The sequence below is a fragment of the Phyllobates terribilis genome, unplaced genomic scaffold (assembly GCF_046119375.1).
Source record: "Phyllobates terribilis strain yellow unplaced genomic scaffold, ASM4611937v1 Scaffold_1__5_contigs__length_1240528914, whole genome shotgun sequence".
Lineage (NCBI taxonomy): Eukaryota > Metazoa > Chordata > Amphibia > Anura > Dendrobatidae > Phyllobates > Phyllobates terribilis.
Genome location: NW_027362761.1, coordinates 154796471 through 154822934, shown reverse-complemented (window position 1 = coordinate 154822934; position 26464 = coordinate 154796471).

The window sequence follows — 26464 nt, the reverse complement described above, 5'->3', positions numbered from 1 at the left end:
AGCCGCAAATATCTCTATTTAAAAAAGTGTGGTATAACCCAGTAAACAATAACTGTGGTTTTGCCATTCCACGGTAAAAAATCTCTATTATTCAGCTTTTGGTAGTTTTTTCCGTAAAGAAAAACAGTAGTGTCTCCTGACTGTTGTGACACAAAAATATATCTGTTGAAAATAGTCTTGTGTAGGCCCGACATCCCAGTGTGGTTTCGCAGTTCCACGGGTCAAATCGCTGTACTATCCAGTTTTGGGCCTTTGGTATCTAAAAAAAAAGCAGTTTGAGTGTGTCGCTCACTGTTCAGCCGCAAATATCTCTATTTAAAAAAGTGTGGTATACCCCAGTAAACAATAACTGTGGTTTTGCTATCCCACGGTAAAAAATCTCTATTATTCAGCTTTTGGTAGTTTTTTCCGTAAAGAAAAACAGTAGTGTCTCCTGACTGTTGTGACAAAAAAATATATCTGTTGAAAATAGTCTTGTGTAGGCCCGACATCGCAGTGTGGTTTCGCAGTTCAACGGGTCAAATCGCTGTACTATCCAGTTTTGGGCCTTTGGTATCTAAAAAAAAAGCAGTTTGAGTGTGTCGCTCACTGTTCAGCCGCAAATATCTCTATTTAAAAAAGTGTGGTATACCCCAGTAAACAATAACTGTGGTTTTGCCATCCCACGGTAAAAAATCTCTATTATTCAGCTTTTGGTAGTTTTTTCCATAAAGAAAAAAACAGTAGTGTCTCCTGACTGTTGAGACACAAAAATATATCTGTTGAAAACAGTCTAGTGTAGGCCCGACATCCCAGTGTGGTTTCGCAGTTCCACGGGTCAAATCGCTGTACTATCCAGTTTTGTGCCTTTGGTATCTAAAAAAAAAGCAGTTTGAGTGTGTCGCTCACTGTTCAGCCGCAAATATCTCTATTTAAAAAAGTGTGGTATACCCCAGTAAACAATAACTGTGGTTTTGCCATCCCACGGTAAAAAATCTCTATTATTCAGCTTTTGGTAGTTTTTTCCGTAAAGAAAAACAGCAGTGTCTCCTGACTGTTGTGACACAAAAATATATCTGTTGAAAATAGTCTTGTGTAGGCCCGACATCCCAGTGTGGTTTCGCAGTTCCACGGGTCAAATCGCTGTACTATCCAGTTTTGGGCCTTTGGTATCTAAAAAAAAAGCAGTTTGAGTGTGTCGCTCACTGTTCAGCCGCAAATATCTCTATTTAAAAAAGTGTGGTATACCCCAGTAAACAATAACTGTGGTTTTGCCATCACACGGTAAAAAATCTCTATTATTCAGCTTTTGGTAGTTTTTTCCATAAAGAAAAACAGTAGTGTCTCCTGACTGTTGTGACACAAAAATATATCTGTTGAAAATAGTCTTGTGTAGGCCCGACATCCCAGAGTGGTTTCGCAGTTCCACGAGTCAAATCGCTGTACTATCCAGTTTTGGGCCTTTGGTATCTAAAAAAAAAGCAGTTTGAGTGTGTCGCTCACTGTTCAGCCGCAAATATCTCTATTTAAAAAAGTGTGGTATACCCCAGTAAACAATAACTGTGGTTTTGCCATCCCACGGTAAAAAATCTCTATTATTCAGCTTTTGGTAGTTTTTTCCGTAAAGAAAAACAGTAGTGTCTCCTGACTGTTGTGACACAAAAATATATCTGTTGAAAATAGTCTTGTGTAGGCCCGACATCCCAGTGTGGTTTCGCAGTTCCACGGGTCAAATCGCTGTACTATCCAGTTTTGGGCCCTTGGTATCTAAAAAAAAAGCAGTTTGAGTGTGTTGCTCACTGTTCAGCCGCAAATATCTCTATTTAAAAAAGTGTGGTATAACCCAGTAAACAATAACTGTGGTTTTCCCATCCCACGGTAAAAAATCTCTATTATTCAGCTTTTGGTAGTTTTTTCCGTAAAGAAAAACAGTAGTGTCTCCTGACTGTTGTGACACAAAAATATATCTGTTGAAAATAGTCTTGTGTAGGCCCGAAATCCCAGTGTGGTTTCGCAGTTCCACGGGTCAAATCGCTGTACTATCCAGTTTTGGTCCTTTGGTATCTAAAAAAAAAGCAGCTTGAGTGTGTTGCTCACTGTTCAGCCGCAAATTTCTCTATTTAAAAAAATGTGGTATACCCCAGTAAACAATAACTGTGGTTTTGCCATCCCACGGAAAAAAATCTCTATTATTCAGCTTTTGGTAGTTTTTTCCGCAAAGAAAAACAGTAGTGTCTCCTGACTGTTGTGACACAAAAATAGATCTGTTGAAAATAGTCTTGTGTAGGCCCGACATCCCAGTGTGGTTTCGCAGTTCCACGGGTCAAATCGCTGTACTATCCAGTTTTGGGCCTTTGGTATCTAAAAAAAAATCAGTTTTAGTGTGTCGCTCACTGTTCAGCCGCAAATATCTCTATTTAAAAAAGTGTGGTATACCCCAGTAAACAATAACTGTGGTTTTGCCATCCCACGGTAAAAAATCTCTATTATTCAGCTTTTGGTATTTTTTTCCGTAAAGAAAAACAGTAGTGTCTCCTCACTGTTGTGACACAAAAATATATCTGTTGAAAATAGTCTTGTGTAGGCCTGACATCCCAGTGTGGTTTCGCAGTTCCACGGGTCAAATCGCTGTACTATCCAGTTTTGGGCCTTTGGTATCTAAAAAAAAAGCAGTTTGAGTGTGTCGCTCACTGTTCAGCCGCAAATATCTCTATTTAAAAAAGGGTGGTATACCCCAGTAAACAATAACTGTGGTTTTGCCATCCCATGGTAAAAAATCTCTATTATTCAGCTTTTGGTAGTTTTTTCCGTAAAGAAAAACAGTAGTGTCTCCTGACTGTTGTGACACAAAAATATATCTGTTGAAAATAGTCTTGTGTAGGCCTAACATCCCAGTGTGGTTTCGCAGTTCCACGGGTCAAATCGCTGTACTATCCAGTTTTGGGCCTTTGGTATCTAAAAAAAAAGCAGTTTGAGTGTGTCGCTCACTGTTCAGCTGCAAATATCTCTATTTAAAAAAGTGTGGTATACCCCAGTAAACAATAACTGTGGTTTTGCCATCCCACGGTAAAAAATCTCTATTATTCAGCTTTTGGTAGTTTTTTCCATAAAGAAAAACAGTAGTGTCTCCTGACTGTTGTGACACAAAAATATATCTGATGAAAATAGTCTTGTGTAGGCCCGACATCCCAGTGTGGTTTCGCAGTTATACGGGTCAAATCGCTGTACTATCCAGTTTTGGGCCATTGTTATCTAAAAAAAAAGCAGTTTGAGTGTGTTGCTCACTGTTCAGCCGCAAATATCTCTATTTAAAAAAGTGTGGTATAACCCAGTAAACAATAACTGTGGTTTTGCCATTCCACGGTAAAAAATCTCTATTATTCAGCTTTTGGTAGTTTTTTCCGTAAAGAAAAACAGTAGTGTCTCCTGACTGTTGTGACACAAAAATATATCTGTTGAAAATAGTCTTGTGTAGGCCCGACATCCCAGTGTGGTTTCGCAGTTCCACGGGTCAAATCGCTGTACTATCCAGTTTTGTTCCTTTGGTATCTAAAAAAAAAGCAGCTTGAGTGTGTCGCTCACTGTTTAGCCGCAAATTTCTCTATTTAAAAAAGTGTGGTATACCCCAGTAAACAATAACTGTGGTTTTGCCATCCCACGGTAAAAAATCTCTATTATTCAGCTTTTGGTAGTTTTTTCCGTAAAGAAAAACAGTAGTGTCTCCTGACTGTTGTGACACAAAAATATATCTGTTGAAAATAGTCTTGTGTAGGCCCGACATCCCAGTGTGGTTTCGCAGTTCCACGGGTCAAATCGCTGTACTATCCAGTTTTGGGCCTTTGGTATCTAAAAAAAAAGCAGTTTGAGTGTGTCGCTCACTGTTCAGCCGCAAATATCTCTATTTAAAAAAGTGTGGTATACCCCAGTAAACAATAACTGTGGTTTTGCCATCCCATGGTAAAAAATCTCTATTATTCAGCTTTTGGTAGTTTTTTCCGCAAAGAAAAACAGTAGTGTCTCCTGACTGTTGTGACACAAAAATATATCTGTTGAAAATAGTCTTGTGTAGGCCTGACATCCCAGTGTGGTTTCGCAGTGCCACGGGTCAAATCGCTGTACTATCCAGTTTTGGGCCTTTGGTATCTAAAAAACAAGCAGTTTGAGTGTGTCGCTCACTGTTCAGCTGCAAATATCTCTATTTAAAAAAGTGTGGTATACCCCAGTAAACAATAATTGTGGTTTTGCCATCCCACGGTAAAAAATCTCTATTATTCAGCTTTTGGTAGTTTTTTCCGTAAAGAAAAACAGTAGTGTCTCCTGACTGTTGTGACCAAAAAAAATATCTGTTGAAAATAGTCTTGTGTAGGCCCGACATCCCAGTGTGGTTTCGCAGTTCCACGGGTCAAATCGCTGTACTATCCAGTTTTGGGCCTTTGGTATCTAAAAAAAAAGCAGTTTGAGTGTGTCGCTCACTGTTCAGCCGCAAATATCTCTATTTAAAAAAGTGTGGTATACCCCAGTAAACAATAACTGTGGTTTTGCCATCCCACGGTAAAATATCTCTATTATTCAGATTTTGGTAGTTTTTTCCGTGAAGAAAAACAGTAGTGTCTCCTGACTGTTGTGACACAAAAACATATCTGTTGAAAATAGTCTTGTGTAGGCCCGACATCCCAGTGTGGTTTCGCAGTTCCACGGGTCAAATCGCTGTGCTATCCAGTTTTGGGCCTTTGGTATCTAAAAAAAAAGCAGATTGAGTGTGTCGCTCACTGTTCAGCCGCAAATATCTCTATTTAAAAAAGTGTGGTATACCCTAGTAAACAATAACTGTGGTTTTGCCATCCCACGGTAAAAAATCTCTATTATTCAGCTTTTGGTAGTTTTTTCCGTAAAGAAAAACAGTAGTGTCTCCTGACTGTTGTGACACAAAAATATATCTGTTGAAAATAGTCTTGTGTAGGCCTGACATCCCAGTGTGGTTTCGCAGTTCCACGGGTCAAATCGCTGTACTATCCAGTTTTGGGCCTTTGGTATCTAAAAAAAAAGCAGTTTGAGTGTGTCGCTCACTGTTCAGCTGCAAATATCTCTATTAAAAAAATGTGGTATACCCCAGTAAACAATAATTGTGGTTTTGCCATCCCACGGTAAAAAATCTCTATTATTCAGCTTTTGGTAGTTTTTTCCGTGAAGAAAAACAGTAGTGTCTCCTGACTGTTGTGACAAAAAAATATATCTGTTGAAAATAGTCTTGTGTAGGCCCGACATCCCAGTGTGGTTTCGCAGTTCAACGGGTCAAATCGCTGTACTATCCAGTTTTGGGCCTTTGGTATCTAAAAAAAAAGCAGTTTGAGTGTGTCGCTCACTGTTCAGCCGCAAATATCTCTATTTAAAAAAGTGTGGTATACCCCAGTAAACAATAACTGTGGTTTTGCCATCCCATGGTAAAAAATCTCTATTATTCAGCTTTTGGTAGTTTTTTCCGTAAAGAAAAACAGTAGTGTCTCCTGACTGTTGTGACACAAAAATATATCTGTTGAAAATAGTCTTGTGTAGGCCCGACATCCCAGTGTGGTTTTGCAGTTCCACGGGTCAAATCGCTGTACTATCCAGTTTTGGGCCTTTGGTATCTAAAAAAAAAGCAGTTTGAGTGTGTCGCTCACTGTTCAGCCGCAAATATCTCTATTTAAAAAAGTGTGGTATACCCCAGTAAACAATAACTGTGGTTTTGCTATCCCACGGTAAAAAATCTCTATTATTCAGCTTTTGGTAGTTTTTTCCGTAAAGAAAAACAGTAGTGTCTCCTGACTGTTGTGACAAAAAAATATATCTGTTGAAAATAGTCTTGTGTAGGCCCGACATCGCAGTGTGGTTTCGCAGTTCAACGGGTCAAATCGCTGTACTATCCAGTTTTGGGCCTTTGGTATCTAAAAAAAAAGCAGTTTGAGTGTGTCGCTCACTGTTCAGCCGCAAATATCTCTATTTAAAAAAGTGTGGTATACCCCAGTAAACAATAACTGTGGTTTTGCCATCCCACGGTAAAAAATCTCTATTATTCAGCTTTTGGTAGTTTTTTCCGTAAAGAAAAAAACAGTAGTGTCTCCTGACTGTTGAGACACAAAAATATATCTGTTGAAAACAGTCTAGTGTAGGCCCGACATCCCAGTGTGGTTTCGCAGTTCCACGGGTCAAATCGCTGTACTATCCAGTTTTGTGCCTTTGGTATCTAAAAAAAAAGCAGTTTGAGTGTGTCGCTCACTGTTCAGCCGCAAATATCTCTATTTAAAAAAGTGTGGTATACCCCAGTAAACAATAACTGTGGTTTTGCCATCCCACGGTAAAAAATCTCTATTATTCAGCTTTTGGTAGTTTTTTCCGTAAAGAAAAACAGCAGTGTCTCCTGACTGTTGTGACACAAAAATATATCTGTTGAAAATAGTCTTGTGTAGGTCCGACATCCCAGTGTGGTTTCGCAGTTCCACGGGTCAAATCGCTGTACTATCCAGTTTTGGGCCTTTGGTATCTAAAAAAAAAGCAGTTTGAGTGTGTCGCTCACTGTTCAGCCGCAAATATCTCTATTTAAAAAAGTGTGGTATACCCCAGTAAACAATAACTGTGGTTTTGCCATCACACGGTAAAAAATCTCTATTATTCAGCTTTTGGTAGTTTTTTCCATAAAGAAAAACAGTAGTGTCTCCTGACTGTTGTGACACAAAAATATATCTGTTGAAAATAGTCTTGTGTAGGCCCGACATCCCAGAGTGGTTTCGCAGTTCCACGAGTCAAATCGCTGTACTATCCAGTTTTGGGCCTTTGGTATCTAAAAAAAAAAGCAGTTTGAGTGTGTCGCTCACTGTTCAGCCGCAAATATCTCTATTTAAAAAAGTGTGGTATACCCCAGTAAACAATAACTGTGGTTTTGCCATCCCACGGTAAAAAATCTCTATTATTCAGCTTTTGGTAGTTTTTTCCGTAAAGAAAAACAGTAGTGTCTCCTGACTGTTGTGGCACAAAAATATATCTGTTGAAAATAGTCTTGTGTAGGCCCGACATCCCAGTGTGGTTTCGCATTTCCACGGGTCAAATCGCTGTACTATCCAGTTTTGGGCCCTTGGTATCTAAAAAAAAAGCAGTTTGAGTGTGTTGCTCACTGTTCAGCCGCAAATATCTCTATTTAAAAAAGTGTGGTATAACCCAGTAAACAATAACTGTGGTTTTGCCATCCCACGGTAAAAAATCTCTATTATTCAGCTTTTGGTAGTTTTTTCCGTAAAGAAAAACAGTAGTGTCTCCTGACTGTTGTGACACAAAAATATATCTGTTGAAAATAGTCTTGTGTAGGCCCGAAATCCCAGTGTGGTTTCGCAGTTCCACGGGTCAAATCGCTGTACTATCCAGTTTTGGTCCTTTGGTATCTAAAAAAAAAGCAGCTTGAGTGTGTTGCTCACTGTTTAGCCGCAAATTTCTCTATTTAAAAAAATGTGGTATACCCCAGTAAACAATAACTGTGGTTTTGCCATCCCACGGTAAAAAATCTCTATTATTCAGCTTTTGGTAGTTTTTTCCGTTAAGAAAAACAGTAGTGTCTCCTGACTGTTGTGACACAAAAATAGATCTGTTGAAAATAGTCTTGTGTAGGCCCGACATCCCAGTGTGGTTTCGCAGTTCCACGGGTCAAATCGCTGTACTATCCAGTTTTGGGCCTTTGGTATCTAAAAAAAAATCAGTTTGAGTGTGTCGCTCACTGTTCAGCCGCAAATATCTCTATTTAAAAAAGTGTGGTATACCCCAGTAAACAATAACTGTGGTTTTGCCATCCCACGGTAAAAAATCTCTATTATTCAGCTTTTGGTATTTTTTTCCGTAAAGAAAAACAGTAGTGTCTCCTCACTGTTGTGACACAAAAATATATCTGTTGAAAATAGTCTTGTGTAGGCCTGACATCCCAGTGTGGTTTCGCAGTTCCACGGGTCAAATCGCTGTACTATCCAGTTTTGGGCCTTTGGTATCTAAAAAAAAAGCAGTTTGAGTGTGTCGCTCACTTTTCAGCCGCAAATATCTCTATTTAAAAAAGGGTGGTATACCCCAGTAAACAATAACTGTGGTTTTGCCATCCCATGGTAAAAAATCTCTATTATTCAGCTTTTGGTAGTTTTTTCCGTAAAGAAAAACAGTAGTGTCTCCTGACTGTTGTGACACAAAAATATATCTGTTGAAAATAGTCTTGTGTAGGCCTAACATCCCAGTGTGGTTTCGCAGTTCCACGGGTCAAATCGCTGTACTATCCAGTTTTGGGCCTTTGGTATCTAAAAAAAAAGCAGTTTGAGTGTGTCGCTCACTGTTCAGCTGCAAATATCTCTATTTAAAAAAGTGTGGTATACCCCAGTAAACAATAACTGTGGTTTTGCCATCCCACGGTAAAAAATCTCTATTATTCAGCTTTTGGTAGTTTTTTCCATAAAGAAAAACAGTAGTGTCTCCTGACTGTTGTGACACAAAAATATATCTGATGAAAATAGTCTTGTGTAGGCCCGACATCCCAGTGTGGTTTCGCAGTTCCACGGGTCAAATCGCTGTACTATCCAGTTTTGGGCCATTGTTATCTAAAAAAAAAGCAGTTTGAGTGTGTTGCTCACTGTTCAGCCGCAAATATCTCTATTTAAAAAAGTGTGGTATAACCCAGTAAACAATAACTGTGGTTTTGCCATTCCACGGTAAAAAATCTCTATTATTCAGCTTTTGGTAGTTTTTTCCGTAAAGAAAAACAGTAGTGTCTCCTGACTGTTGTGACACAAAAATATATCTGTTGAAAATAGTCTTGTGTAGGCCCGACATCCCAGTGTGGTTTCGCAGTTCCACGGGTCAAATCGCTGTACTATCCAGTTTTGTTCCTTTGGTATCTAAAAAAAAAGCAGCTTGAGTGTGTCGCTCACTGTTTAGCCGCAAATTTCTCTATTTAAAAAAGTGTGGTATACCCCAGTAAACAATAACTGTGGTTTTGCCATCCCACGGTAAAAAATCTCTATTATTCAGCTTTTGGTAGTTTTTTCCGTAAAGAAAAACAGTAGTGTCTCCTGACTGTTGTGACACAAAAATATATCTGTTGAAAATAGTCTTGTGTAGGCCCGACATCCCAGTGTGGTTTCGCAGTTCCACGGGTCAAATCGCTGTACTATCCAGTTTTGGGCCTTTGGTATCTAAAAAAAAAGCAGTTTGAGTGTGTCGCTCACTGTTCAGCCGCAAATATCTCTATTTAAAAAAGTGTGGTATACCCCAGTAAACAATAACTGTGGTTTTGCCATCCCATGGTAAAAAATCTCTATTATTCAGCTTTTGGTAGTTTTTTCCGCAAAGAAAAACAGTAGTGTCTCCTGACTGTTGTGACACAAAAATATATCTGTTGAAAATAGTCTTGTGTAGGCCTGACATCCCAGTGTGGTTTCGCAGTGCCACGGGTCAAATCGCTGTACTATCCAGTTTTGGGCCTTTGGTATCTAAAAAACAAGCAGTTTGAGTGTGTCGCTCACTGTTCAGCTGCAAATATCTCTATTTAAAAAAGTGTGGTATACCCCAGTAAACAATAATTGTGGTTTTGCCATCCCACGGTAAAAAATCTCTATTATTCAGCTTTTGGTAGTTTTTTCCGTAAAGAAAAACAGTAGTGTCTCCTGACTGTTGTGACAAAAAAAAATATCTGTTGAAAATAGTCTTGTGTAGGCCCGACATCCCAGTGTGGTTTCGCAGTTCCACGGGTCAAATCGCTGTACTATCCAGTTTTGGGCCTTTGGTATCTAAAAAAAAAGCAGTTTGAGTGTGTCGCTCACTGTTCAGCCGCAAATATCTCTATTTAAAAAAGTGTGGTATACCCCAGTAAACAATAACTGTGGTTTTGCCATCCCACGGTAAAATATCTCTATTATTCAGATTTTGGTAGTTTTTTCCGTGAAGAAAAACAGTAGTGTCTCCTGACTGTTGTGACACAAAAACATATCTGTTGAAAATAGTCTTGTGTAGGCCCGACATCCCAGTGTGGTTTCGCAGTTCCACGGGTCAAATCGCTGTGCTATCCAGTTTTGGGCCTTTGGTGTCTAAAAAAAAAGCAGATTGAGTGTGTCGCTCACTGTTCAGCCGCAAATATCTCTATTTAAAAAAGTGTGGTATACCCTAGTAAACAATAACTGTGGTTTTGCCATCCCACGGTAAAAAATCTCTATTATTCAGCTTTTGGTAGTTTTTTCCATAAAGAAAAACAGTAGTGTCTCCTGACTGTTGAGACACAAAAATATATCTGTTGAAAACAGTCCAGTGTAGGCCCGACATCCCAGTGTGGTTTCTCAGTTCCACGGGTCAAATCGCTGTACTATCCAGTTTTGGGCCTTTGGTATCTAAAAAAAAAGCAGTTTGAGTGTGTCGCTCACTGTTCAGCCGCAAATATCTCTATTTAAAAAAGTGTGGTATACCCCAGTAAACAATAACTGTGGTTTTGCCATCCCACGGTAAAAAATCTCTATTATTCAGCTTTTGGTAGTTTTTTCCGTAAAGAAAAACAGCAGTGTCTCCTGACTGTTGTGACACAAAAACATATCTGTTGAAAATAGTCTTGTGTAGGCCCGACATCCCAGTGTGGTTTCACAGTTCCACGGGTCAAATCGCTGTACTATCCAGTTTTGGGCCTTTGGTATCTAAAAAAAAAGCAGTTTGAGTGTGTCGCTCACAGTTCAGCCGCAAATATCTCTATTTTAAAAAGTGTGGTATACCCCAGTAAACAATAACTGTGGTTTTGCCATCCCACGGTAAAAAATCTCTATTATTCAGCTTTTGGTAGTTTTCTCCGTAAAGAAAAACAGTAGTGTCTCCGGACTGTTGTGACACAAAAATATATCTGTTGAAAATAGTCTTGTGTAGGCCCGTCATCCCAGTGTGGTTTCGCAGTTCCACGGGTCAAATCGCTGTACTATCCAGTTTTGGGCCTTTGGTATCTAAAAAAAAAGCAGTTTGAGTGTGTCGCTCACTGTTCAGCCGCAAATATCTCTATTTAAAAAAGTGTGGTATACCCCAGTAAACAATAACTGTGGTTTTGCCATCCCATGGTAAAAAATCTCTATTATTCAGCTTTTGGTAGTTTTTTCCATAAAGAAAAACAGTAGTGTCTCCTGACTGTTGTGACACAAAAATATATCTGTTAAAATAGTCTTGTGTAGGCCCGACATCCCAGTGTGGTTTCGCAGTTCCACGGGTCAAATAGCTGTACTATCCAGTTTTGGGCCTTTGGTATCTAAAAAAAAAGCAGTTTGAGTGTGTCGCTCACTGTTCAGCCGCAAATATCTCTATTTAAAAAAGAGTGGTATACCCCAGTAAACAATAACTGTGGTTTTGCCATCCCACGGTAAAAAATCTCTATTATTCAGCATTTGGTAGTTTTTTCCGCAAAGAAAAACAGTAGTGTCTCCTGACTGTTGTGACACAAAAATATATCTGTTGAAAATAGTCTTGTGTAGGCCTGACATCCCAGTGTGGTTTCGCAGTGCCACGGGTCAAATCGCTGTACTATCCAGTTTTGGGCCTTTGGTATCTAAAAAAAAAGCAGTTTGAGTGTGTCGCTCACTGTTCAGCTGCAAATATCTCTATTTAAAAAAGTGTGGTATACCCCAGTAAACAATAACTGTGGTTTTGCCATCCCACGGTAAAAAATCTCTATTATTCAGCTTTTGGTAGTTTTTTCCGTAAAGAAAAACAGTAGTGTCTCCTGACTGTTGTGACAAAAAAATATATCTGTTGAAAATAGTCTTGTGTAGGCCCGACATCCCAGTGTGGTTTCGCAGTTCCACGGGTCAAATCGCTGTACTATCCAGTTTTGGGCCATTGGTATCTAAAAAAAAAGCAGTTTGAGTGTGTTGCTCACTGTTCAGCCGCAAATATCTCTATTTAAAAAAGTGTGGTATAACCCAGTAAACAATAACTGTGGTTTTGCCATCCCACGGTAAAAAATCTCTATTATTCAGCTTTTGGTAGTTTTTTCCGTAAAGAAAAACAGTAGTGTCTCCTGACTGTTGTGACACAAAAATATATTTGTTGAAAATAGTCTTGTGTAGGCCCGACATCCCAGTGTGGTTTCGCAGTTCCACGGGTCAAATCGCTGTACTATCCAGTTTTGGGCCTTTGGTATCTAAAAAAAAGCAGTTTGAGTGTGTCGCTCACTGTTCAGCCGCAAATATCTCTATTTAAAAAAGTGTGGTATACCCCAGTAAACAATAACTGTGGTTTTGCCATCCCATGGTAAAAAATCTCTATTATTCAGCTTTTGGTAGTTTTTTCCGCAAAGAAAAACAGTAGTGTCTCCTGACTGTTGTGACACAAAAATATATCTGTTGAAAATAGTCTTGTGTAGGCCTGACATCCCAGTGTGGTTTCGCAGTGCCACGGGTCAAATCGCTGTACTATCCAGTTTTGGGCCTTTGGTATCTAAAAAAAAAGCAGTTTGAGTGTGTCGCTCACTGTTCAGCTGCAAATATCTCTATTTAAAAAAGGGTGGTATACCCCAGTAAACAATAATTGTGGTTTTGCCATCCCACGGTAAAAAATCTCTATTATTCAGCTTTTGGTATTTTTTTCCGTAAAGAAAAACAGTAGTGTCTCCTGACTGTTGTGACAAAAAAATATATCTGTTGAAAATAGTCTTGTGTAGGCCCGACATCCCAGTGTGGTTTCGCAGTTCCACGGGTCAAATCGCTGTACTATCCAGTTTTGGGCCTTTGGTATCTAAAAAAAAAGCAGTTTGAGTGTGTCGCTCACTGTTCAGCCGCAAATATCTCTATTTAAAAAAGTGTGGTATACCCCAGTAAACAATAACTGTGGTTTTGCCATCCCACGGTAAAATATCTCTATTATTCAGATTTTGGTAGTTTTTTCCGTGAAGAAAAACAGTAGTGTCTCCTGACTGTTGTGACACAAAAACATATTTGTTGAACATAGTCTTGTGTAGGCCCGACATCCCAGTGTGGTTTCGCAGTTCCACGGGTCAAATCGCTGTGCTATCCAGTTTTGGGCCTTTGGTATCTAAAAAAAAAGCAGATTGAGTGTGTCGCTCACTGTTCAGCCGCAAATATCTCTATTTAAAAAAGTGTGGTATACCCTAGTCAACAATAACTGTGGTTTTGCCATCCCACGGTAAAAAATCTCTATTATTCAGCTTTTGGTAGTTTTTTCCGTAAAGAAAAACAGTAGTGTCTCCTGACTGTTGTGACACAAAAATATATCTGTTGAAAATAGTCTTGTGTAGGCCTGACATCCCAGTGTGGTTTCGCAGTTCCACGGGTCAAATCGCTGTACTATCCAGTTTTGGGCCTTTGGTATCTAAAAAAAAAGCAGTGTGAGTGTGTCGCTCACTGTTCAGCCGCAAATATCTCTATTTAAAAAAGTGTGGTATACCCCAGTAAACAATAATTGTGGTTTTGCCATCCCATGGTAAAAAATCTCTATTATTCAGCTTTTGGTAGTTTTTTCCGTAAAAAAAAACAGTAGTGTCTCCTGACTGTTGTGACAAAAAAATATATCTGTTGAAAATAGTCTTGTGTAGGCCCGACATCCCAGTGTGGTTTCGCAGTACCACAGGTAAAATCGCTGTACTATCCAGTTTTGGGCCTTTGGTATCTAAAAAAAAAGCAGTTTGAGTGTGTCGCTCACTTTTCAGCCGCAAATATCTCTATTTATAAAAGTGTGGTATACCCCAGTAAACAATAACTGTGGTTTTGACATCCCATGGTAAAAAATCTCTATTATTCAGCTTTTGGTAGTTTTTTCCGTAAAAAAAAACAGTAGTGTCTCCTGACTGTTGTGACAAAAAAATATATCTGTTGAAAATAGTCTTGTGTAGGCCCGACATCCCAGTGTGGTTTCGCAGTACCACAGGTAAAATCGCTGTACTATCCAGTTTTGGGCCTTTGGTATCTAAAAAAAAGCAGTTTGAGTGTGTCGCTCACTGTTCAGCCGCAAATATCTCTATTTAAAAAAGTGTGGTATACCCCAGTAAACAATAACTGTGGTTTTGCAATCCCACGGTAAAAAATCTCTATTATTCAGCTTTTGGTAGTTTTTTCCGTAAAGAAAAACAGAAGTGTCTCCTGACTGTTGAGACACAAAAATATATCTGTTGAAAACAGTCCAGTGTAGGCCCGACATCCCAGTGTGGTTTCGCAGTTCCACGGGTCAAATCGCTGTACTATCCAGTTTTGGGCCTTTGGTATCTAAAAAAAAAGCAGTTTGAGTGTGTCGCTCACTGTTCAGCCGCAAATATCTCTATTTAAAAAAGTGTGGTATACCCCAGTAAACAATAACTGTGGTTTTGCCATCCCACGGTAAAAAATCTCTATTATTCAGCTTTTGGTAGTTTTTTCCGTAAAGAAAAACAGCAGTGTCTCCTGACTGTTGTGACACAAAAACATATCTGTTGAAAATAGTCTTGTGTAGGCCCGACATCCCAGTGTGGTTTCACAGTTCCACGGGTCAAATCGCTGTACTATCCAGTTTTGGGCCTTTGGTATCTAAAAAAAAAGCAGTTTGAGTGTGTCGCTCACAGTTCAGCCGCAAATATCTCTATTTAAAAAAGTGTGGTATACCCCAGTAAACAATAACTGTGGTTTTGCCATCCCACGGTAAAAAATCTCTATTATTCAGCTTTTGGTAGTTTTCTCCGTAAAGAAAAACAGTAGTGTCTCCTGACTGTTGTGACACAAAAATATATCTGTTGAAAATAGTCTTGTGTAGGCCCGACATCCCAGTGTGGTTTCGCAGTTCCACGGGTCAAATCGCTGTACTATCCAGTTTTGGGCCTTTGGTATCTAAAAAAAAAGCAGTTTGAGTGTGTCGCTCACTGTTCAGCCGCAAATATCTCTATTTAAAAAAGTGTGGTATACCCCAGTAAACAATAACTGTGGTTTTGCCATCCCACGGTAAAAAATCTCTATTATTCAGCTTTTGGTAGTTTTTTCCGTAAAGAAAAACAGTAGTGTCTCCTGACTGTTGTGACACAAAAATATATCTGTTGAAAATAGTCTTGTGTATGCCCGACATCCCAGTGTGGTTTCGCAGTTCCACAGGTCAAATCGCTGTATTATCCAGTTTTGGGCCTTTGGTATCTAAAAAAAAAAGCAGTTTGAGTGTGTCGCTCACTGTTCAGCCGCAAATATCTCTATTTAAAAAAGTGTGGTATACCCCAGTAAACAATAACTGTGGTTTTGCCATCCCACGGTAAAAAATCTCTATTATTCAGCTTTTGGTAGTTTTTTCCGTAAAGAAAAATAGTAGTGTCTCCTGACTGTTGTGACACAAAAATATATCTGTTGAAAATAGTCTTGTGTAGGCCCGACATCCCAGTGTGGTTTCGCAGTTCCACGGGTCAAATCGCTGTACTATCCAGTTTTGGGCCTTTGGTATCTAAAAAAAAAGCAGTTTGAGTGTGTCGCTCACTGTTCAGCCGCAAATATCTCTATTTAAAAAAGTGTGGTATACCCCAGTAAACAATAACTGTGGTTTTGCCATCCCACGGTAAAAAATCTCTATTATTCAGCTTTTGGTAGTTTTTTCCGTAAAGAAAAACAGTAGTGTCTCCTGACTGTTGTGACACAAAAATATATCTGTTGAAAATAGTCTTGTGTAGGCCCGACATCCCAGTGTGGTTTCGCAGTTCCACGGGTCAAATCGCTGTACTATCCAGTTTTGGGCCTTTGGTATCTAAAAAAAAAAGCAGTTTGAGTGTGTCGCTCACTGTTCAGCCGCAAATATCTCTATTTAAAAAAGTGTGGCATACCCCAGTAAACAATAACTGTGGTTTTGCCATCCCACGGTAAAAAATCTCTATTATTCAGCTTTTGGTAGTTTTTTCCGTAAAGAAAAACAGTAGTGTCTCCTGACTGTTGTGACACAAAAATATATCTGTTGAAAATAGTCTTGTGTAGGCCCGACATCCCAGTGTGGTTTCGCAGTTCCACGGGTCAAATCGCTGTACTATCCAGTTTTGGGCCTTTGGTATCTAAAAAAAAAAGCAGTTTGAGTGTGTCGCTCACTGTTCAGCCGCAAATATCTCTATTTAAAAAAGTGTGGTATACCCCAGTAAACAATAACTGTGGTTTTGCCATCCCACGGTAAAAAATCTCTATTATTCAGCTTTTGGTAGTTTTTTCCGTAAAGAAAAACAGAAGCGTCTCCTGACTGTTGTGACACAAAAATATATCTGTTGAAAATAGTCTTGTGTAGGCCCGACATTCCAGTGTGGTTTCGCAGTTCCACAGGTCAAATCGCTGTACTATCCAGTTTTGGGCCTTTGGTATCTAAAAAAAAAAGCAGTTTGAGTGTGTCGCTCACTGTTCAGCCGCAAATATCTCTATTTAAAAAAGTGTGGTATACCCCAGTAAACAATAACTGTGGTTTTGCCATCCCATGGTAAAAAATCTCTATTATTCAGCTTTTGGTAGTTTTTTCCGTAAAGAAAAACAGTAGTGTCTCCTGACTGTTGTGACACAAAAATATATCTGTTGAAAATAGTCTTGTGTAGGCCCGACATCCCAGTGTGGTTTCGCAGTTCCACGGGTCAAATCGCTGTACTATCCAGTTTTGGGCCTTTGGTATCTAAAAAAAAAAGCAGTTTGAGTGTGTCGCTCACTGTTCAGCCGCAAATATCTCTATTTAAAAAAGTGTGGCATACCCCAGTAAACAATAACTGTGGTTTTGCCATCCCACGGTAAAAAATCTCTATTATTCAGCTTTTGGTAGTTTTTCCGTAAAGAAAAACAGTAGTGTCTCCTGACTGTTGTGACGCAAAAATATATCTGTTGAAAATAGTCTTGTGTAGGCCCGACATCCCAGTGTGGTTTCGCAGTTCCACGGGTCAAATCGCTGTACTATCCAGTTTTGGGCCTTTGGTATCTAAAAAAAAAAGCAGTTTGAGTGTGTCGCTCACTGTTCAGCCGCAAATATCTCTATTTAAAAAAGTGTGGTATACCCCAGTAAACAATAACTGTGGTTTTGCCATCCCACGGTAAAAAATCTCTATTATTCAGCTTTTGGTAGTTTTTTCCGTAAAGAAAAACAGAAGCGTCTCCTGACTGTTGTGACACAAAAATATATGTGTTGAAAATAGTCTTGTGTAGGCCCGACATCCCAGTATGGTTTCGCAGTTCCACAGGTCAAATCGCTGTACTATCCAGTTTTGGGCCTTTGGTATCTAAAAAAAAAAGCAGTTTGAGTGTGTCGCTCACTGTTCAGCCGCAAATATCTCTATTTAAAAAAGTGTGGTATACCCCAGTAAACAATAACTGTGGTTTTGCCATCCCACGGTAAAAAATCTCTATTATTCAGCTTTTGGTAGTTTTTTCCGTAAAGAAAAATAGTAGTGTCCCTAACTGTTGTGACACAAAAATATATCTGTTGAAAATAGTCTTGTGTAGGCCCGACATCCCAGTGTGGTTTCGCAGTTCCACGGGTCAAATCGCTGTACTATCCAGTTTTGGGCCTTTGGTATCTAAAAAAAAGCAGTTTGAGTGTGTCGCTCACTGTTCAGCTGCAAATATCTCTATTTAAAAAAGTGTGGTATACCCCAGTAAACAATAACTGTGGTTTTGCCATCCCACGGTAAAAAATCTCTATTATTCAGCTTTTGGTAGTTTTTTCCATAAAGAAAAACAGCAGTGTCTCCTGACTGTTGTGACACAAAAATATATCTGTTGAAAATAGTCTTGTGTAGGCCCGACATCCCAGTGTGGTTTCGCAGTTCCACGGGTCAAATAGCTGTACTATCCAGTTTTGGGCCTTTGGTATCTAAAAAAAAAGCAGTTTGAGTGTGTCGCTCACTGTTCAGCCGCAAATATCTCTATTTAAAAAAGAGTGGTATACCCCAGTAAACAATAGCTGTGGTTTTGCCATCCCACGGTAAAAAATCTCTATTATTCAGCTTTTGGTAGTTTTTTCCGTAAAGAAAAACAGTAGTGTCTCCTGACTGTTGTGACACAAAAATATATCTGTTGAAAATAGTCTTGTGTAGGCCCGACATCCCAGTGTGGTTTCGCAGTTCCACGGGTCAAATCGCTGTACTATCCAGTTTTGGGCCTTTGGTATCTAAAAAAAAAGCAGTTTGACTGTGTCGCTCACTGTTCAGCCGCAAATATCTCTATTTAAAAAAGTGTGGCATACCCCAGTAAAAATAACTGTGGTTTTGCCATCCCACGGTAAAAGATCTCTATTATTCAGCTTTTGGTAGTTTTTTCCGTAAAGAAAAACAGTAGTGTCTCCTGACTGTTGTGACGCAAAAAAATATCTGTTGAAAATAGTCTTGTGTAGGCCCGACATCCCAGTGTGGTTTCGCAGTTCCACGGGTCAAATCGCTGTACTATCCAGTTTTGGGCCTTTGGTATCTAAAAAAAAAGCAGTTTGAGTGTGTCGCTCACTGTTCAGCCGCAAATATCTCTATTTAAAAAAGTGTGGTATACCCCAGTAAACAATAACTGTGGTTTTGCCATCCCACGGTAAAAAATCTCTATTATTCAGCTTTTGGTAGTTTTTTCCGTAAAGAAAAACAGAAGCGTCTCCTGACTGTTTTGACACAAAAATATATCTGTTGAAAATAGTCTTGTGTAGGCCCGACATCCCAGTGTGGTTTCGCAGTACCACAGGTCAAATCGCTGTACTCTCCAGTTTTGGGCCTTTGGTATCTAAAAAAAAAAGCAGTTTGAGTGTGTCGCTCACTGTTCAGCCGCAAATATCTCTATTTAAAAAAGTTTGGTATACCCCAGTAAACAACAACTGTGGTTTTGCCATCCCACGGTAAAAAATCTCTATTATTCAGCTTTTGGTAGTTTTTTCCGTAAAGAAAAATAGTAGTGTCCCTGACTGTTGTGACACAAAAATATATCTGTTGAAAATAGTCTTGTGTAGGCCCGACATCCCAGTGTGGTTTCGCAGTTCCACGGGTCAAATCGCTGTACTATCCAGTTTTGGGCCTTTGGTATCTAAAAAAAAGCAGTTTGAGTGTGTCGCTCACTGTTCAGCCGCAAATATCTCTATTTAAAAAAGTGTGGTATACCCCAGTAAACAATAACTGTGGTTTTGCCATCCCACGGTAAAAAATCTCTATTATTCAGCTTTTGGTAGTTTTTTCCATAAAGAAAAACAGCAGTGTCTCCTGACTGTTGTGACACAAAAATATATCTGTTGAAAATAGTCTTGTGTAGGCCCGACATCCCAGTGTGGTTTCGCAGTTCCACGGGTCAAATAGCTGTACTATCCAGTTTTGGGCCTTTGGTATCTAAAAAAAAAGCAGTTTGAATGTGTCGCTCACTGTTCAGCCGCAAATATCTCTATTTAAAAAAGAGTGGTATACCCCAGTAAACAATAGCTGTGGTTTTGCCATCCCACGGTAAAAAATCTCTATTATTCAGCTTTTGGTAGTTTTTTCCGTAAAGAAAAACAGTAGTGTCTCCTGACTGTTGTGACACAAAAATATATCTGTTGAAAATAGTCTTGTGTAGGCCCGACATCCCAGTGTGGTTTCGCAGTTCCACGGGTCAAATCGCTGTACTATCCAGTTTTGGGCCTTTGGTATCTAAAAAAAAAGCAGTTTGAGTGTGTCGCTCACTGTTCAGCCGCAAATATCTCTATTTAAAAAAGTGTGGCATACCCCAGTAAACAATAACTGTGGTTTTGCCATCCCACGGTAAAAAATCTCTATTATTCAGCTTTTGGTAGTTTTTTCCGTAAAGAAAAACAGTAGTGTCTCCTGACTGTTGTGACGCAAAAATATATCTGTTGAAAATAGTCTTGTGTAGGCCCGACATCCCAGTGTGGTTTCGCAGTTCCACGGGTCAAATCGCTGTACTATCCAGTTTTGGGCCTTTGGTATCTAAAAAAAAAGCAGTTTGAGTGTGTCGCTCACTGTTCAGCCGCAAATATCTCTATTTAAAAAAGTGTGGTATACCCCAGTAAACAATAACTGTGGTTTTGCCATCCCACGGTAAAAAATCTCTATTATTCAGCTTTTGGTAGTTTTTTCCGTAAAGAAAAACAGAAGCGTCTCCTGACTGTTTTGACACAAAAATATATCTGTTGAAAATAGTCTTGTGTAGGCCCGACATCCCAGTGTGGTTTCGCAGTACCACAGGTCAAATCGCTGTACTCTCCAGTTTTGGGCCTTTGGTATCTAAAAAAAAAAGCAGTTTGAGTGTGTCGCTCACTGTTCAGCCGCAAATATCTCTATTTAAAAAAGTTTGGTATACCCCAGTAAACAACAACTGTGGTTTTGCCATCCCACGGTAAAAAATCTCTATTATTCAGCTTTTGGTAGTTTTTTCCGTAAAGAAAAATAGTAGTGTCCCTGACTGTTGTGACACAAAAATATATCTGTTGAAAATAGTCTTGTGTAGGCCCGACATCCCAGTGTGGTTTCGCAGTTCCACGGGTCAAATCGCTGTACTATCCAGTTTTGGGCCTTTGGTATCTAAAAAAAAGCAGTTTGAGTGTGTCGCTCACTGTTCAGCCGCAAATATCTCTATTTAAAAAAGTGTGGTATACCCCAGTAAACAATAACTGTGGTTTTGCCATCCCACGGTAAAAAATCTCTATTATTCAGCTTTTGGTAGTTTTTTCCATAAAGAAAAACAGCAGTGTCTCCTGACTGTTGTGACACAAAAATATATCTGTTGAAAATAGTCTTGTGTAGGCCCGACATCCCAGTGTGGTTTCGCAGTTCCACGGGTCAAATAGCTGTACTATCCAGTTTTGGGCCTTTGGTATCTAAAAAAAAAGCAGTTTGAATGTGTCGCTCACTGTTCAGCCGCAAATATCTCTATTTAAAAAAGAGTGGTATACCCCAGTAAACAATAGCTGTGGTTTTGCCATCCCACGGTAAAAAATCTCTATTATTCAGCTTTTGGTAGTTTTTTCCGTAAAGAAAAACAGTAGTGTCTCCTGACTGTTGTGACACAAAAATATATCTGTTGAAAATAGTCTTGTGTAGGCCCGACATCCCAGTGTGGTTTCGCAGTTCCACGGGTCAAATCGCTGTACTATCCAGTTTTGGGCCTTTGGTATCTAAAAAAAAAGCAGTTTGAGTGTGTCGCTCACTGTTCAGCCGCAAATATCTCTATTTAAAAAAGTGTGGCATACCCCAGTAAACAATAACTGTGGTTTTGCCATCCCACGGTAAAAAATCTCTATTATTCAGCTTTTGGTAGTTTTTTCCGTAAAGAAAAACAGTAGTGTCTCCTGACTGTTGTGACGCAAAAATATATCTGTTGAAAATAGTCTTGTGTAGGCCCGACATCCCAGTGTGGTTTCGCAGTTCCACGGGTCAAATCGCTGTACTATCCAGTTTTGGGCCTTTGGTATCTAAAAAAAAAGCAGTTTGAGTGTGTCGCTCACTGTTCAGCCGCAAATATCTCTATTTAAAAAAGTGTGGTATACCCCAGTAAACAATAACTGTGGTTTTGCCATCCCACGGTAAAAAATCTCTATTATTCAGCTTTTGGTAGTTTTTTCCGTAAAGAAAAACAGAAGCGTCTCCTGACTGTTTTGACACAAAAATATATCTGTTGAAAATAGTCTTGTGTAGGCCCGACATCCCAGTGTGGTTTCGCAGTACCACAGGTCAAATCGCTGTACTCTCCAGTTTTGGGCCTTTGGTATCTAAAAAAAAAAGCAGTTTGAGTGTGTCGCTCACTGTTCAGCCGCAAATATCTCTATTTAAAAAAGTGTGGTATACCCCAGTAAACAATAACTGTGGTTTTGCCATCCCACGGTAAAAAATCTCTATTATTCAGCTTTTGGTAGTTTTTTCCGTAAAGAAAAACAGAAGTGTCTCCTGACTGTTGTGACACAAAAATATATCTGTTGAAAATAGTCTTGTGTAGGCCCGACATCCCAGTGTGGTTTCGCAGTCCCACAGGTCAAATCGCTGTCCTCTCCAGTTTTGGGCCTTTGGTATCTAAAAAAAAAAGCAGTTTGAGTGTGTCGCTCACTGTTCAGTCGCAAATATCTCTATTTAAAAAAGTGTGGTATACCCCAGTAAACAATAATTGTGGTTTTGCCATCCCACGGTAAAAAAATCTCTATTATTCAGCTTTTGGTAGTTTTTTCCGTAAAAAAAAACAGTAGTGTCTCCTGACTGTTGTGACAAAAAAATATATCTGTTGAAAATAGTCTTGTGTAGGCCCGACATCCCAGTGTGGTTTCGCAGTACCACGGGTCAAATCGCTATACTATCCAGTTTTGGGCCTTTGGTATCTAAAAAAAACAGTTTGAGTGTGTAGCTCACTGTTCAGCCGCAAATATCTCTATTTAAAAAAGTGTGGTATACCACCGTAAACAATAACTGTGGTTTTGCCATCCCACGGTAAAAAATCTCTATTATTCAGCTTTTGGTAGTTTTTTCCGTAAAGAAAAACAGTAGTGTCTCCTGACTGTTGAGACACAAAAATATATCTGTTGAAAACAGTCCAGTGTAGGCCCGACATCCCAGTGTGGTTTCGCAGTTCCACGGGTCAAATCGCTGTACTATCCAGTTTTGGGCCTTTGGTATCTAAAAAAAAAGCAGTTTGAGTGTGTCGCTCACTGTTCAGCCGCAAATATCTCTATTTAAAAAAGTGTGGTATACCCCAGTAAACAATAACTGTGGTTTTGCCATCCCACGGTAAAAAATCTCTATTATTCAGCTTTTGGTAGTTTTTTCCATAAAGAAAAACAGTAGTGTCTCCTGACTGTTGTGACACAAAAATATATCTGTTGAAAATAGTCTTGTGTAGGCCCGACATCCCAGTGTGGTTTCGCAGTTCCACGGGTCAAATCGCTGTACTATCCAGTTTTGGGCCTTTGGTATCTAAAAAAAAGCAGTTTGAGTGTGTCGCTCACTGTTCAGCCACAAATATCTCTATTTAAAAATGTGTGGCATACCCCAGTAAACAATAACTGTGGTTTTGCCATCCCACGGTAAAAAATCTCTATTATTCAGCTTTTGGTAGTTTTTTCCGTAAAGAAAAACAGTAGTGTCTCCTGACTGTTGTGACACAAAAATATATCTGTTGAAAATAGTCTTGTGTAGGCCCGACATCCCAGTGTGGTTTCGCAGTTCCACAGGTCAAATCGCTGTACTATCCAGTTTTGGGCCTTTGGTATCTAAAAAAAAAGCAGTTTGAGTGTGTCGCTCACTGTTCAGCCGCAAATATCTCTATTTAAAAAAGTGTGGTATACCCCAGTAAACAATAATTGTGGTTTTGCCATCCCACGGTAAAAAAATCTCTATTATTCAGCTTTTGGTAGTTTTTTCCGTAAAAAAAAACAGTAGTGTCTCCTGACTGTTGTGACAAAAAAATATATCTGTTGAAAATAGTCTTGTGTAGGCCCGACATCCCAGTGTGGTTTCGCAGTACCACGGGTCAAATCGCTATACTATCCAGTTTTGGGCCTTTGGTATCTAAAAAAAACAGTTTGAGTGTGTAGCTCACTGTTCAGCCGCAAATATCTCTATTTAAAAAAGTGTGGTATACCACCGTAAACAATAACTGTGGTTTTGCCATCCCACGGTAAAAAATCTCTATTATTCAGCTTTTGGTAGTTTTTTCCGTAAAGAAAAACAGTAGTGTCTCCTGACTGTTGAGACACAAAAATATATCTGTTGAAAACAGTCCAGTGTAGGCCCGACATCCCAGTGTGGTTTCGCAGTTCCACGGGTCAAATCGCTGTACTATCCAGTTTTGGGCCTTTGGTATCTAAAAAAAAAGCAGTTTGAGTGTGTCGCTCACTGTTCAGCCGCAAATATCTCTATTTAAAAAAGTGTGGTATACCCCAGTAAACAATAACTGTGGTTTTGCCATCCCACGGTAAAAAATCTCTATTATTCAGCTTTTGGTAGTTTTTTCCATAAAGAAAAACAGTAGTGTCTCCTGACTGTTGTGACACAAAAATATATCTGTTGAAAATAGTCTTGTGTAGGCCCGACATCCCAGTGTGGTTTCGCAGTTCCACGGGTCAAATCGCTGTACTATCCAGTTTTGGGCCTTTGGTATCTAAAAAAAAGCAGTTTGAGTGTGTCGCTCACTGTTCAGCCACAAATATCTCTATTTAAAAATGTGTGGCATACCCCAGTAAACAATAACTGTGGTTTTGCCATCCCACGGTAAAAAATCTCTATTATTCAGCTTTTGGTAGTTTTTTCCGTAAAGAAAAACAGTAGTGTCTCCTGACTGTTGTGACACAAAAATATATCTGTTGAAAATAGTCTTGTGTAGGCCCGACATCCCAGTGTGGTTTCGCAGTTCCACAGGTCAAATCGCTGTACTCTCCAGTTTTGGGCCTTTGGTATCTAAAAAAAAAGCAGTTTGAGTGTGTCGCTCACTGTTCAGCCGCAAATATCTCTATTTAAAAAAGTGTGGTATACCCCAGTAAACAATAACTGTGGTTTTGCCATCCCACGGTAAAAAATCTCTATTATTCAGCTTTTGGTAGTTTTTTCCATAAAGAAAAACAGTAGTGTCTCCTGACTGTTGTGACACAAAAATATATCTGTTGAAAATAGTCTTGTGTAGGCCCGACATCCCAGTGTGGTTTCGCAGTTCCACGGGTCAAATAGCTGTACTATCCAGTTTTGGGCCTTTGGTATCTAAAAAAAAAGCAGTTTGAGTGTGTCGCTCACTGTTCAGCCGCAAATATCTCTATTTAAAAAAGAGTGGTATACCCCAGTAAACAATAACTGTGGTTTTTCCATCCCACGGTAAAAAATCTCTATTATTCAGCTTTTGGTAGTTTTTTCCGTAAAGAAAAACAGTAGTGTCTCCTGACTGTTGTGACAAAAAAATATATCTGTTGAAAATAGTCTTGTGTAGGCCCGACATCCCAGTGTGGTTTCGCAGTTCCACGGGTCAAATCGCTGTACTATCCAGTTTTGGGCCTTTGGTATCTAAAAAAAAAGCAGTTTGAGTGTGTCGCTCACTGTTCAGCCGCAAATATCTCTATTTAAAAAAGTGTGGCATACCCCAGTAAACAATAACTGTGGTTTTGCCATCCCACCGTAAAAAATCTCTATTATTCAGCTTTTGATAGTTTGTTCCGTAAAGAAAAACAGTAGTGTCTCCTGACTGTTGTGACACAAAAATATATCTGTTGAAAATAGTCTTGTGTAGGCCCGACATCCCAGTATGGTTTCGCAGTTCCACGGGTCAAATCGCTGTACTATCCAGTTTTCGGCCTTTGGTATCTAAAAAAAAAAGCAGTTTGAGTGTGTCGCTCACTGTTCAGCCGCAAATATCTCTATTTAAAAAAGTGTGGTATACCCCAGTAAACAATAACTGTGGTTTTGCCATCCCACGGTAAAAAATCTCTATTATTCAGCTTTTGGTAGTTTTTTCCGTAAAGAAAAACAGAAGTGTCTCCTGACTGTTGTGACACAAAAATATATCTGTTGAAAATAGTCTTGTGTAGGCCCGACATCCCAGTGTGGTTTCGCAGTACCACAGGTCAAATCGCTGTACTCTCCAGTTTTGGGCCTTTGGTATCTAAAAAAAAAGCAGTTTGAGTGTGTCGCTCACTGTTCAGCCGCAAATATCTCTATTTAAAAAAGTGTGGTATACCCCAGTAAACAATAACTGTGGTTTTGCCATCCCACGGTAAAAAATCTCTATTATTCAGCTTTTGGTAGTTTTTTCCGTAAAGAAAAACAGAAGTGTCTCCTGACTGTTGTGACACAAAAATATATCTGTTGAAAATAGTCTTGTGTAGGCCTGACATCCCAGTGTGGTTTCGCAGTTCCACGGGTCAAATCGCTGTACTATCCAGTTTTGGGCCTTTGATATCTAAAAAAAAAGCAGTGTGAGAGTGTCGCTCACTGTTCAGCCGCAAATATCTCTATTTAAAAAAGTGTGGTATACCCCAATAAACAATAATTGTGGTTTTGCCATCCCACGGTAAAAAATCTCTATTATTCAGCTTTTGGTAGTTTTTTCCGTAAAAAAAAACAGTAGTGTCTCCTGACTGTTGTGACAAAAAAATATATCTGTTGAAAATAGTCTTGTGTAGGCCCGACATCCCAGTGTGGTTTCGCAGTTCCACGGGTCAAATCGCTGTACTATCCAGTTTTGGGCCTTTGGTATCTAAAAAAAAAGCAGTTTGAGTGTGTCGCTCACTTTTCAGCCGCACATATCTCTATTTAAAAAAGTGTGGTATACCCCAGTAAACAATAACTGTGGTTTTGCCATCCCATGGTAAAAAATCTCTATTATTCAGCTTTTGGTAGTTTTTTCCGTAAAGAAAAACAGTAGTGTCTCCTGACTGTTGAGACACAAAAATATATCTGTTGAAAACAGTCTAGTGTAGGCCCGACATCCCAGTGTGGTTTCGCAGTTCCACGGGTCAAATCGCTGTACTATCCAGTTTTGGGCCTTTGGTATCTAAAAAAAAAGAAGTTTGAGTGTGTCGCTCACTGTTCAGCTGCAAATATCTCTATTTAAAAAAGTGT